A 13,167-nucleotide genomic window follows, 5' to 3' on the forward strand; every position below is an offset into this window, starting at 1 on the left:
GTAGAAGGCGGGACTCTATGCGCCCAAACAGCATAGCAGGGTCGATCGCTCAGCGCGCCTTTCCTCGCGCTCAACAATTCCAAGTCACCAAGAGCCAAAATAACGAGTTGTTTTATTAAGGCAATTAAGGACATGCGGTTTCTGCAAATATGCACTACTTTAGTTGAGGAAACAGACGAGAAATTATCAGTAAAGTTGACTCTTACCGAACTATTATAGGACCAGAGTCACAGTAAAGTTCTGTAAATACAGCATTAAATTCCATAAACATTAACAAACCACATAAGTAACGAACTGCGAGACTTTAAGCAACAAAGCTTACCGGAATAATACAGTTATTTACAGAAACAACACGTTGGCTGACGACGGTGGAATCCATGGTCCAGAAATGCACAAATTACACATTGGACGACCGGCAACAGTTCAGTTAGCACAGATTTCCTATTCGTTAACAATAAAACAAACATAACCGGTCAGTTAGATAAAGCATGCTGCCTCTATAACATCCAGTCGCTAATAAACAGGAGACAGCCACGCTTACAAGACTTCAGTAAAACAATGCCAAGGTTGTGACATCACAAGCACCGATTGTGTGATGCATTATTATTGTGTATAATGTCACCAGGTTGCACCAGGGCTGCCACTCCTTGGGATTTTTCTCCCGATCTTAGGATTTCAGTGCTGAGCTTGGGATCTTGGGAAAACTATTTAAACCTTGGAATTTTTTGAAATTATTTATTTAATACATTTATGATTCAATTAATACTATTGTTGCAAACAAAAATGATCGTTTTGCATCAATTTTGTGTTTGAAGCCGTGTACGTTGATTGAAATTCCCTGTCAAAACTAGTGAGTCAGGCCAGTACTACGATGTAGCATGTGCCAGTAAAACAAATGTAAACAAAAAAATATTTTTTCTTTTGCATTTTTCTGGTAGTTCCTAGCGTCTTTTCAAAGGTACGTGATGGCTGGGACCTGCTGTAACTATAAAGATTATGTTGTGTGCGCCAGCTAGGATTTAAACTGTGTATTTTCCATCTTTTGGTTATCTTGGGATTTTTGGACAAACCTTGGAATTTTTAGTGAGGGAACCTTGGGATATCTTAAAATTCTCAGTGGCAGCACTAGGTTGCACAACATTGCGCCATACAAGTGAATAAAGGGTACTGGCGGGAAACATAGAACACGTAATTAAGACAGTTGATGACCGGTGCATGCAGTGATTAGTAAAACTGGTTTTGTTCGATTAGAAACTGGTCAAGCTTTTGTACAGAAAAAAGGCAAGGTAATTTAAACGGAAAATTTAAAAATACGTCACTATTATTGCATGCGAATGAAATGAAACACAAATAAGTTTAAATCAACTGTTTTATTCCTTTCAGATGATTTCATTTTGTTAATGCCGACGAACATTAGTTTATTATATTTAGACTATATTCAAAAGCCCGCGTTACCTCCAGGAAGATGACAAACAGCCCCTCAGGGCTCTCTACCCACGCGTTAAACACCACTGGTTCAAGGGTGCCTTCGAATACTACAGGTGCGCTAGGTGCGCTAGGTGCGCTTGGTGCGCTTGGTAACTCGCTTGGTAACCTTTTTTCGGGCAACGTAACTTAAAAATACTGCAGGTAACTCTTTTTAGATCGATTAAACTCATAATAAGCACGACGTGACTCGAAAATACTGCAGCTGCCCTGTTTTTATGCGAGGAATTGTAAATACTGCAGTTAACGCAAATAATGCTGGAAAAGTGTTACGATAGTCCCAACACAACCAAAAACCAAAACCCTAAACTCTGAACCCGAAACTATGAACCCTAGCCCTAACCCTAACCCTAACCCTAAAAACAGTACATATACCACTATCATGTTACGTCGCAGTAACTACGCGTTTACTCGTTTCAAAAAAGGTTACCTGCACTGTTTACGGGCTTTGTGGAATTAAAACGAGTTACCTGTAGTTTACCAAGCGAAGTACCTAGCGGACCAAGCGCACCTGCAGTTTTCGAAGGCACCGCTGGTTAAATACAGAGTTGTAAGCAGGCCTGAAATTTGAACCGAAACCCCAATCGTAGAATCTTGTTTAGGCCCAAAAGTTTGATTGACAGGCCAATAATATTGAAGACATGGACAATAATAGATAATGGCCAAAACAAGGCGTTTTAGGGCATTAGGTCAGGTCCAGCAACTAGCTACTTAGCTAAGACCAGGTAAGTTTCCCGTTTTGCCAGCAAACGTTGTCCATATTTGTGCCAATTTCGCCTGAGTGACCTTTTTACTTTCTTTCATAATAACGTAAAAACGATATAATAACGCCAATTCCAAACACACATTCCATTACAACCTGCAAAAGGACCATATCACCCATTGATGACGTTTCTTTCGATGCAGCCAAAGAAGTGTCAGCAAGCGAATGATCCAGCGCGCCTGGCCCATACACAGACATAAAAAATGATCGGGATTCATCCCTGGGAGCGTCCTGGGTTTGAACCCTGAGAAAAAAATGTAACCTACAAGCAAGTTGCCTACTCTACTCAAAAAAGTATTGTGCTTTATTTGATATTCACATCAAACACATAGTTTGCCTGCACTCGATATGTTATTGCATGAGCATTGTTGCGGATAAGCCTTCAAAATATCAGTGCTTCATTGGTCCGCGCATGCCAATACTTTACTTGCTTATTTTCCTGGCTTGGTTTATAAAAGAAGGTTTTGTTGCCAAGTTTTAAGCCCCAAATTGAAAAAGATTCTAAAACACAACATAAAAATTGTTCTCATATAGTTTAGTCCAGTGGTCGGCAACCGCCGTCCGCGAGGAGTTCGTTGTCGGGCCCTATAATTTTTCAGGTTTAATGCTTTAAATGATTTTGCTCATGTGTCCCGGGGATGATCAACTAATTTATGCATTCTCACTGATAAATATTTGTAGTTTTTTAAACGCCCGTCCGCGATAATATTTTAGTTTCAAAAACGGTCTCCAGTGCAAAAAAGGTTGCCAACCCCTGGTTTAGCCCATGTTATCTTGCTATCATGATTGACCTTCTCGCAACACAACAAATATTCTAAAGACATTTTTCATCTGGCAATGCCACCGCGTCAGCCATTATACAAGTCGGAATTACTTTGACAGCGTAAGATCGACAATGAAAACCTCAGCTACTTTCAACTCGGTAAAGTTGGAAAATAATTCTAGTTGTGATTATAAAGCGACGTGAAACATCTCAAACCGTGATGCTGTCTTTAATATTTCACACATTTGTAGCCTACTACCGGCATTTCACATTAGCACTATTCCACTGTAAATAAGTACTATTGCCGGTCCAGCAAAAGCCCTTAACGGACCACTGTTATAGAAAGCCCCTGCGTTATTATGCCTTGCCAACTGTGGCCCTCGCTTGTCATTTTTATGTTATTTGACCCACCGTGAACTAAGTTTAGTGACCCCTGCCAGAGGGCGTCGCAAAATTACATCTACCCTTTACTATTAATAATATCGATGGTAAAATTTGCACTGGTACATAGGGTTGATTGAACAACATTTTATAAGTGCATAAATCTGGTAGAGCTACTAACACAGGACCTCACATTAGCTAATTTCCGGTAAGTGGCGCAACAGAGGATTAGCGTTTGCAATGGCTATTGCGCTGAGTCAGCTATTGCGCATTATTGCCATCGCAAACGCCAATGCTCGGAAATTAGCACGTCTGTAATGTGAGCTCCTGTGTTAGTAGCTCTACCCGAATATCCTTTCTAGGGTTGGGATTTCGGGAACGGGATTTCCCAGGATTTTTCGGGATTGAAATACCAAGCTAAAAAGTACATTTAAAGCTGTTTTAGCTAATCGACACGGTCTTTTTTAATTGTTCTTGCCAAACTGAAACGAGTATTTTCGTGTGGTTGTGCGAATGAGCGATTTAGTGCAATATGTAAGTAGACACCAAGCCAACTAGCGTCGTATTTTATTATCTTTTTAGTTTACCGCGCTACTTAAAGTTGAGTTATGTTGTCACCATTAATTGTCTATTTATAGACGCAACGCGAAACATTTACGTGGTCGTAATGCTAACAAATCTTCAAGCCTCGGTATAATACATGTGGCCAGCACACAATAGTAGTAACATGATGTGTTATTTAAATCAATAATACTATGTCTGTGAATGTTATTCCATTCAAAGACCTTTTTTACCAATTTAGAACACATGCACCTTGATTTAGTGATATTACCTGGAAATGCAAGTCCATGCAGTGATTTCACTATAATAAACCCCTGACAGGGATTTAGAAAAAAGTGAAAAATACCGGGATTTGCCGGGATACCAACCCTTCTATTTTGATATGAGGTTATCTGAGTTTTCCAATTTGCACACCACTGAATGTGTAGCGCAGTGACAACGCGTTAGAACGTTTGATGGTTCGCAGCATTGGCATTTATGACCCACTAAAACAAATTGTTGGCAGAACTACCCAAGACGATTTTTCAATGTGTTTAATGGCAAAAGTTTCGCAATAAAGTTGTGAACAGAAAAATAAAACACTTGCGTTTCAAATGTGAGACATCGCAAAAAAAAACATTTTATTTCATCGATTTTATAAATTAATAATTGAATGTTTTCAAATTTGCAAACAAAACAAAACTTTCCACGCAACACCCGAGACGACGAAATTCGAATTCCTCTTACGTTTTAGTTACTTTCGTCATATTATTAGATCGGGTTCGCGTAAACAGACTGGGTTTTGGCACAAACAATTTTCAGCGGAAACAGCGTCAGGCAAGTCAGGCTTTTACTCATAATTAATCATTCAGGAAGCGCTACGTTCAATATACGATGTGATTATACACCGACCTTTTCTTAGTTAGAAACCACAATTGGTTAAACGTTTGCACACAAAGGCAAAGGCATAGTGAGAATCAAATCAGTAGTTGTTTTGGTGATGTGAAGCGCAGATTAATAAACTTTGCCCTGCTACAAATCGGTCTCGGCCAGACAATGTAATGAAACATTCATTTAATGTAAAAGGTAATTTTAGTCTATAAAAATGAAACTTGTTTCACACATCACCTACCATCACCGCAAGAACTGTTATAAACACTGACCTGATTCAAGCCCTTATTGTAAAACCATATTTGGTAAACAAAACACTTGTGGATTTAGATTTGCTTTGGAAACAGATTGCAGAACTTTAGCTGAACTACAAAAGAAACAGATTGCTAAAAAAAAAATTCCATTTAGTAGGGGGCGTTGTCACTAAGGAACAAACCACTTAAACCTATTGTTTGCACTGGAATAGTCACAACATTTAAAAGCTCTTGCTTGTCGAAAATTTTAGACTACCATCCAAATACAAGTCACTTACATGTATCAACCACCATAAAAACAAAACAGAAGGTAGTTACTCAGTTATCTAGCCATAAAAAGATGAAAAAGTACTACAGTGGTACCATGTTATTGGTTTGCTAAGAACAGTAGGCTTTGTTACTTCAACAAATAAAGGGGAAAAAATATTTTGTTTATTTACTGTTAAAAGATAGACCACCATGCTGATTTAATACACTACTCCAATTTTGTAAAATATTAGGTCAACCCAGCGTTAGGAACAAAAAAAATAGATAACATAAGTGCAAAGAGCAACACTAATGGAGAAATTAATATAAATTAACTTTTATTTCACTTAAACTTAATTCAAATTTTTATATCTGATGTGCAATAAAAAAGTTTAACTATTACAATTTCCAGAAGAGCTCTATAAACTTGAAGAAGTTTAATTATTACTTAAATAAAACTTTAAACTTTGGGTAAAAAAAGGGATCTAAGCTTGCTGGTCGTTCGTTTTTTATAAACAAAGTACTCTGTTACAACACACAGTCAGTGACAGGTTTAGGCCTACTGACCCTTAGGGTAGACAATTCTAAACACTTCGTATATCTAAGTCTTTGAAGAAACTACTAATTGCTGAACATATTAAACCTATATGACACCAAATACTAGAGTTAAGTTCCCAAGTCCATATTTTGACAGAGCATGTCGCACAGCACATGGAGCGCTACTTGCAATTTGAGAACGCCTAATGTACTTTACTATGCGCTGATTTGAAGTCTAAAAAACGCTTGACTTATGCAGCATTTAGGCCACGTTATTAACATGGGAGCGTATAGTTGCAAATACGTATACACGACAAGGTTAACGATGCTCTAAAATCTAAACCGTAATTATCTTTTAGTTTATCTATTTAGAAAGCAGGGGCGATCGCTTAAATTCCTAAAAAAACGTGATTAAAACCGTAATTATCTTTAGTTTATCCATTTTAGAAACGTCAAATGTAACCTGTGTTGCGCTGCCTTTAAATTGGTAGAGGCTGTGAAGTGACTCTATTCGCCCAGACAGCACAGCAGGGGTGATCGCTTAAATTCCTAGAATTGTTCTTAACGCGCCTTTCCTCGCGCTCAACAACTCCAAGGCACCAAGAGCCAAAATAACGAATTCTTTTATTAAGTCAATTGTGGCCAGTGGCGCTTGAGGGTTCAGCAGCAAGACGAGGACAGAGTCAAAAACGGTTTTGGCAAATATGCACTAATTTAGTTAAGGAAACAGACAAGAAATTATCAGTAAAGTTGACTCTTACCGAACTATCATAGGACCGGAGTCACAGTAACATTCAAAGCGATCAGGAGATTTTAGGTTCTGCAAATACAGCATCAAATTCAATAAACATCACCAAACCACATTAGTAACGAACTGCAAGACTTTAAGCAACAAAGCTTACCGGAAAAATACAGTTATTTACAGCAACAGCACGTTGGCTGACGACGGTGGAATCCATGGTCCAGAAATGCACAAATTACACATTGGACGACCGGCAACAGTTCAGTTAGCACAAATTTCCTATTCGTTACCAATAAAACAGACATAACCAGTCAATTAAATAAAGCATGCTGTCTCCATAACACCCAGTCGTTAATAAACACAAGGCAGCCACGCTCACAAGAAGTGACTTCAGTATAACAATGCCAAGGTTGTGACATCATAAGCACCGATTATGTGATAGACATTGTGTCATACAGGAAAGTTAAGGCTACTGGCGCGAAACAAAGAAAACATAATATGCACGGTGACAATGTAACAACGTGACTAAATGCTGTTTTAGACGTTGCTTCTCGGTAACATGTAAAGGGACGATATAATAATAGCTTTAAGACAGTTTATGACCGATGCATGCGCTGATTGTTAAAACTGGTTTTGTTCGATAAGAAACCGGTCAAGCTTTTGTATCGAAAAAAGGCAAGGTAATTTAAACGGAAAAATAAAAATACGTCACTATTATTGCATGCGAATAAAATGTTCAAATTTAAAATCCAAAGTGCAATACACACGCTTCACCTACTACAAGCGTTTGGACGTTTTAATATTGTAAGAATCATAATGAAACACATAATAAGTTTAAATCAGCTGTTTGATTGTTTTCGGACCTTTTTATTTTGTTATTGCTGACAAACATTAGCTTTTTTAAATAATTGAAAGCCCATGTTACCCCAAGGAATATGACAAACAACTCCTTCGGGGCTCTCTACCAACGGGTTAAATACCACTGGTTTAGTGCGGAGTTGTAAGCGAGCCTGAAATTTGAACCCGAACCCCAATCGTAGAAGCTTGTTTTGGCCCCAAAGTTTAATCGAAAGGCCAATAATAATGAAGACATGGACAATAATAGATGATAGCCTAAACAAGGTATTTTAGGGCTGTCATCATAAGACGTAGGCGAGAACAATAGAAAAAGAAGGTGTTGCCGACAAATTTGAAGGCCCAAACAGAAAAAGAATTTAAAATAAAACATAAAAATTGTTCTCATATAATTTACTCCCATATGTTGTCTTGCGATCATGATGAAGGTCTTCTCGCAACACAACAATCAATCTAAAGACATTTTTTATCTGACTATGCCACCGCGTCAGCCGTTATACAAGTCGGAATCACTTTGAATAATTCTAGTTGTGATTATAATGCGAAGTGAAACATCTCAAACCGTGATGCTGTTGCTGTTTACTTGACAAACCCAGTTACAAAGCTTTTGCTGTTTGAGTACTAAAACATTTTTGACTTTGTGGACCAATTTTGCCATTAGGGCAGGAGTAACCAAACTACACGGCCCGCAATAATATTTAGTCTTAATACAAATCATTAAACATAACGCTTGAGTAAACCGTTGAAAGTTAATTTACTGCGAAACAACATGTAGGATTAAGTTACCCTAGTTTTGCGGGACGAATAAAAAATAGTCCAACAGCAGTTTGCAAATCGTGTGATGGAATAAATAAGTATTGTCAGTGAAGAACTCTTTAATATTTCACACATTTGTAGCCTACTACCGGCATTTCACATTAGCACTATTCCACTGTAAATAAGTACTATTGCTGGTCCCGCAAATGCGCTTAGCGGACCAATGTTATAGAAAGCCGCTGTGTTATTATGCCTTGTCAGCTGTGGCCCTCGCTTGTCATTTTTCAGTTATTTGGCCGCTGTGAAAAAAGTTTAGTGACCCCTGCCACAGGGCGTCGCAAATTACATCTACCCTTTACTATTAATAAGATCGATGTTAACATTTGCAATGGTACATAGGATTGAATATATAGTGCGTAAATCCAGGATAGCTACTAACACAGGAACTCACATTAGCTAATTTCCGGTAGGTAGCGCAACAGAGAATTAGCGTTTGCATTAGCTATTGCACTGAGTCAGCTATTGCGCAATATGGCTATCGCAAACGCCAATGCTCGGAAACTAGCACGTCTGTAATGTGAGTTCCTGTGTTAGTAGCTCTACCCAAAAATCCAGTCTAGGGTTGGGATTTCGGGAACGGGATTTCCCGGGATTTTCACTTCCTAATCCAGGGATTTTTCGAAATACCAAGCTAAAAAGTACATTTAAAGCTGTTTTAACTAATTGACACGGTCTTTTTTAATTGTTCTTGCCAAACTGAAACGAGCATTTTCGTGTGGTTGTGCGAATGAGCGATTTAGTGCAATATGTAAGTAGACACCAAGCCAACTAGCGTCGTATTTTATTATCTTTTTAGTTTACCGCGCTACTTAAAGTTGAGTTATGTTGTCACCATTAATTGTCTATTTATAGACGCAACGCGAAACATTTACGTGGTCGTAATGCTAACAAATCTTCAAGCCTCGGTATAATACATGTGGCCAGCACACAATAGTAGTAACATGATGTGTTATTTAAATCAATAATACTATGTCTGTGAATGTTATTCCATTCAAAGACCTTTTTTACCAATTTAGAACACATGCACCTTGATTTAGTGATATTACCTGGAAATGCAAGTCCATGCAGTGATTTCACTATAATAAACCCCTGACAGGGATTTAGAAAAAAGTGAAAAATACCGGGATTTGCCGGGATACCAACCCTTCTATTTTGATATGAGGTTATCTGAGTTTTCCAATTTGCACACCACTGAATGTGTAGCGCAGTGACAACGCGTTAGAACGTTTGATGGTTCGCAGCATTGGCATTTATGACCCACTAAAACAAATTGTTGGCAGAACTACCCAAGACGATTTTTCAATGTGTTTAATGGCAAAAGTTTCGCAATAAAGTTGTGAACAGAAAAATAAAACACTTGCGTTTCAAATGTGAGACATCGCAAAAAAAAACATTTTATTTCATCGATTTTATAAATTAATAATTGAATGTTTTCAAATTTGCAAACAAAACAAAACTTTCCACGCAACACCCGAGACGACGAAATTCGAATTCCTCTTACGTTTTAGTTACTTTCGTCATATTATTAGATCGGGTTCGCGTAAACAGACTGGGTTTTGGCACAAACAATTTTCAGCGGAAACAGCGTCAGGCAAGTCAGGCTTTTACTCATAATTAATCATTCAGGAAGCGCTACGTTCAATATACGATGTGATTATACACCGACCTTTTCTTAGTTAGAAACCACAATTGGTTAAACGTTTGCACACAAAGGCAAAGGCATAGTGAGAATCAAATCAGTAGTTGTTTTGGTGATGTGAAGCGCAGATTAATAAACTTTGCCCTGCTACAAATCGGTCTCGGCCAGACAATGTAATGAAACATTCATTTAATGTAAAAGGTAATTTTAGTCTATAAAAATGAAACTTGTTTCACACATCACCTACCATCACCGCAAGAACTGTTATAAACACTGACCTGATTCAAGCCCTTATTGTAAAACCATATTTGGTAAACAAAACACTTGTGGATTTAGATTTGCTTTGGAAACAGATTGCAGAACTTTAGCTGAACTACAAAAGAAACAGATTGCTAAAAAAAAAATTCCATTTAGTAGGGGGCGTTGTCACTAAGGAACAAACCACTTAAACCTATTGTTTGCACTGGAATAGTCACAACATTTAAAAGCTCTTGCTTGTCGAAAATTTTAGACTACCATCCAAATACAAGTCACTTACATGTATCAACCACCATAAAAACAAAACAGAAGGTAGTTACTCAGTTATCTAGCCATAAAAAGATGAAAAAGTACTACAGTGGTACCATGTTATTGGTTTGCTAAGAACAGTAGGCTTTGTTACTTCAACAAATAAAGGGGAAAAAATATTTTGTTTATTTACTGTTAAAAGATAGACCACCATGCTGATTTAATACACTACTCCAATTTTGTAAAATATTAGGTCAACCCAGCGTTAGGAACAAAAAAAATAGATAACATAAGTGCAAAGAGCAACACTAATGGAGAAATTAATATAAATTAACTTTTATTTCACTTAAACTTAATTCAAATTTTTATATCTGATGTGCAATAAAAAAGTTTAACTATTACAATTTCCAGAAGAGCTCTATAAACTTGAAGAAGTTTAATTATTACTTAAATAAAACTTTAAACTTTGGGTAAAAAAAGGGATCTAAGCTTGCTGGTCGTTCGTTTTTTATAAACAAAGTACTCTGTTACAACACACAGTCAGTGACAGGTTTAGGCCTACTGACCCTTAGGGTAGACAATTCTAAACACTTCGTATATCTAAGTCTTTGAAGAAACTACTAATTGCTGAACATATTAAACCTATATGACACCAAATACTAGAGTTAAGTTCCCAAGTCCATATTTTGACAGAGCATGTCGCACAGCACATGGAGCGCTACTTGCAATTTGAGAACGCCTAATGTACTTTACTATGCGCTGATTTGAAGTCTAAAAAACGCTTGACTTATGCAGCATTTAGGCCACGTTATTAACATGGGAGCGTATAGTTGCAAATACGTATACACGACAAGGTTAACGATGCTCTAAAATCTAAACCGTAATTATCTTTTAGTTTATCTATTTAGAAAGCAGGGGCGATCGCTTAAATTCCTAAAAAAACGTGATTAAAACCGTAATTATCTTTAGTTTATCCATTTTAGAAACGTCAAATGTAACCTGTGTTGCGCTGCCTTTAAATTGGTAGAGGCTGTGAAGTGACTCTATTCGCCCAGACAGCACAGCAGGGGTGATCGCTTAAATTCCTAGAATTGTTCTTAACGCGCCTTTCCTCGCGCTCAACAACTCCAAGGCACCAAGAGCCAAAATAACGAATTCTTTTATTAAGTCAATTGTGGCCAGTGGCGCTTGAGGGTTCAGCAGCAAGACGAGGACAGAGTCAAAAACGGTTTTGGCAAATATGCACTAATTTAGTTAAGGAAACAGACAAGAAATTATCAGTAAAGTTGACTCTTACCGAACTATCATAGGACCGGAGTCACAGTAACATTCAAAGCGATCAGGAGATTTTAGGTTCTGCAAATACAGCATCAAATTCAATAAACATCACCAAACCACATTAGTAACGAACTGCAAGACTTTAAGCAACAAAGCTTACCGGAAAAATACAGTTATTTACAGCAACAGCACGTTGGCTGACGACGGTGGAATCCATGGTCCAGAAATGCACAAATTACACATTGGACGACCGGCAACAGTTCAGTTAGCACAAATTTCCTATTCGTTACCAATAAAACAGACATAACCAGTCAATTAAATAAAGCATGCTGTCTCCATAACACCCAGTCGTTAATAAACACAAGGCAGCCACGCTCACAAGAAGTGACTTCAGTATAACAATGCCAAGGTTGTGACATCATAAGCACCGATTATGTGATAGACATTGTGTCATACAGGAAAGTTAAGGCTACTGGCGCGAAACAAAGAAAACATAATATGCACGGTGACAATGTAACAACGTGACTAAATGCTGTTTTAGACGTTGCTTCTCGGTAACATGTAAAGGGACGATATAATAATAGCTTTAAGACAGTTTATGACCGATGCATGCGCTGATTGTTAAAACTGGTTTTGTTCGATAAGAAACCGGTCAAGCTTTTGTATCGAAAAAAGGCAAGGTAATTTAAACGGAAAAATAAAAATACGTCACTATTATTGCATGCGAATAAAATGTTCAAATTTAAAATCCAAAGTGCAATACACACGCTTCACCTACTACAAGCGTTTGGACGTTTTAATATTGTAAGAATCATAATGAAACACATAATAAGTTTAAATCAGCTGTTTGATTGTTTTCGGACCTTTTTATTTTGTTATTGCTGACAAACATTAGCTTTTTTAAATAATTGAAAGCCCATGTTACCCCAAGGAATATGACAAACAACTCCTTCGGGGCTCTCTACCAACGGGTTAAATACCACTGGTTTAGTGCGGAGTTGTAAGCGAGCCTGAAATTTGAACCCGAACCCCAATCGTAGAAGCTTGTTTTGGCCCCAAAGTTTAATCGAAAGGCCAATAATAATGAAGACATGGACAATAATAGATGATAGCCTAAACAAGGTATTTTAGGGCTGTCATCATAAGACGTAGGCGAGAACAATAGAAAAAGAAGGTGTTGCCGACAAATTTGAAGGCCCAAACAGAAAAAGAATTTAAAATAAAACATAAAAATTGTTCTCATATAATTTACTCCCATATGTTGTCTTGCGATCATGATGAAGGTCTTCTCGCAACACAACAATCAATCTAAAGACATTTTTTATCTGACTATGCCACCGCGTCAGCCGTTATACAAGTCGGAATCACTTTGAATAATTCTAGTTGTGATTATAATGCGAAGTGAAACATCTCAAACCGTGATGCTGTTGCTGTTTACTTGACAAACCCAGTTACAAAGCTTTTGCTGTT

The sequence above is a fragment of the Phallusia mammillata genome, chromosome 6, assembly GCF_965637545.1.
Source record: "Phallusia mammillata chromosome 6, kaPhaMamm4.hap1.1, whole genome shotgun sequence".
NCBI lineage: Eukaryota > Metazoa > Chordata > Ascidiacea > Phlebobranchia > Ascidiidae > Phallusia > Phallusia mammillata.